The 2,082-nt window shown below is 43.4% G+C and overlaps 1 pseudogene; it reads left to right on the top strand.

Annotated features, from left to right (window-relative positions):
• The first annotated feature begins 1,339 nt into the window (after positions 1–1,339).
• LOC107537709 (large ribosomal subunit protein eL37-like) lies at positions 1,340–1,633 on the top strand (annotated as a pseudogene).
• Positions 1,634–2,082: the final 449 nt, after the last annotated feature.

The following is a 2,082-nucleotide window of genomic DNA, read 5'->3' as shown; positions in this document are numbered from 1 at the left end:
CAGCTGTGGGACAATCTGTGCTCCCAAAAGGTGCCTATTTCCTTCCCAGGCTTTCCATGTGATCCCTACAGCAATAGCAATCTGAGTCCCTCTGGCACTTCCAATCTATCTGCCTTTTGCTGAATCTCTCTGACTCCAGCCAGAGAAAGTGCTCTATTGGTAAGGGCCCATGTGATCAGTTTGGGCCCAACCAGGCTAAATTCATTTTTAAAGTATGTGACTATAATAATATCTACAAAGTTTCCTTTGCTATATAATACAGCATAGTCACATGGTCCAAGGATTAGGACGTGGACATCTTTAGGGAGCCCTTATTACCACAAATAAGTAATATGGTTAAAAAAGCTCAGAGTAACATAAAAATGTTTACAGGGAAAAAAAGTCTTACTGTCACTCCCTGTCCTTTGCACCTGATTCCTCACCCATCCTTACCAGCTAACCACTATTTTTGGTTTCTTGTGTATTCTTCCAGAGTTGGTTTTTGTAAACAGTCATGAATATGAACATTATTCTTCTCCCGACTTACATTGAAGGTAGCATACTGTGTACTTCTGTGCCTTAAATGTCATTTGCAGATATTTTTCTTACAGTGCCTAGAGAAAGTTCTTCACCTGTCTCTGTAAAGCATAGTACTCCATAAATGGGTACTATAATTTACTTACCCTGTCTCCTGTTGATGGACTGCTGATCTGTTTCCAATATTCTGCGACATAATCAATAGCTGTCAGTGACTAGCTTCACACAAACATTATTTCTTCCATGTGAGCACTGATTTTTTTTTTCCAATTCTAACATCTCAAAGGTTAGTGACAAGTTGGTTTGGTGACAGTCTCTTATAGGCACCCATCTTGCTTGGTGGCCCAGGAAATGGAGGCTTTAGCCTGAATTTGTGAATCTAAATCATTGCCATTGCTGGCTAGTCTCAACTCCTCCAAAAGCATTCTCAGCTTTTCTGTAGGACCTCTGACCATCCCATTGCTCCCCCATACTACACACCTCCTGGGGGTGCCATTAACCTCAAGTTGATATGAGTAGTACCCCCTGAGGTTATGGCACCAGCAAGTATAAGCTGCCACGCAGTCCCCAAGCCATTCTGTCTCACCCTGTTACTCTGACTAGAAGGAAATTCCATTTTAGGTCCTTCATTATTATTCCCTCTGACCTTCTGGCTGATGTTCATGCTCTTCCTTTTGTTATCAGAGAAATGTGTGGATGGTCTTTCTCCATTGCTAGTGGGAGTGGGGTATCCCCTTCCCCACTGGTTACTCGGAGTTTGGTCTTTATGATATCTTGAGAAAAAGAATTTTCTGAGCTCTTTGGTCCTGGCCGAAGAAGCGAGATGATGAAGGGGACGTCATTGTTTGGCAAGTGCCGCAACAAGATGCACATGTTGTGCCGCCGCTGTGGCTCAAAGGCCTACCACCTTCAGAAGTCCACCTGTGGCAAGTGCAGCTACCCTGCCAAGCACAAGAGGAAGTATAACTGGAGTACCAAGGCTAAACAATGAAACACCACCGGGAATGGTCACATGAGGCATTTAAAAATTGTATACCACAGATTCAGGCAAGGATCCCGTGAAGGAACAACACCTAAACCCAAGAGGGCAGCTGTTGCCACATCCAGTTCATCTTAAGGGTTTCAATGATTAGTTGTGCAATGAATGTCATGGTTTAAAAAAAAATAAAAAAAGAATTTTCTGAGACTCACATGGGAGGATGAGTGATTTTTAATTGCATGGAATTACATCCTTAGGTTTCCAAAGTCCCATTTCCCTTAATCCAGTCCTGGAAGAGGTGCAGCTGGGTATTCAGCAGAGCTAGAAGCAAAGCCAGTATCCAGAGTTTCCATTCCATGGTAGTGCATTAGCCTAGTTATAGTCCGTTAGTCCATTTTGTGGGATCCACATGGGTGTGGGCCATGTGGGTGAATGCAGGGGAGCCAAGATAGTGCACCCTTACAACAAGATTCCAAGAGTCTCATGTGAACCAAGAGTGCAAGAGGATAAATTCCTTTGTTTAGGAGCTTAAGTATCTCAAATGTTCCAGAGTTTGCAGTGGCACACCTACTCTAGCCAGTGACCTG

The sequence above is a fragment of the Miniopterus natalensis genome, chromosome 2 (assembly GCF_054644295.1).
Source record: "Miniopterus natalensis isolate mMinNat1 chromosome 2, mMinNat1.hap1, whole genome shotgun sequence".
NCBI classification, from domain to species: domain Eukaryota; kingdom Metazoa; phylum Chordata; class Mammalia; order Chiroptera; family Miniopteridae; genus Miniopterus; species Miniopterus natalensis.
Note: the sequence above shows the minus strand (reverse complement) of the source record. Positions and strands in the feature narration are given on the sequence as shown.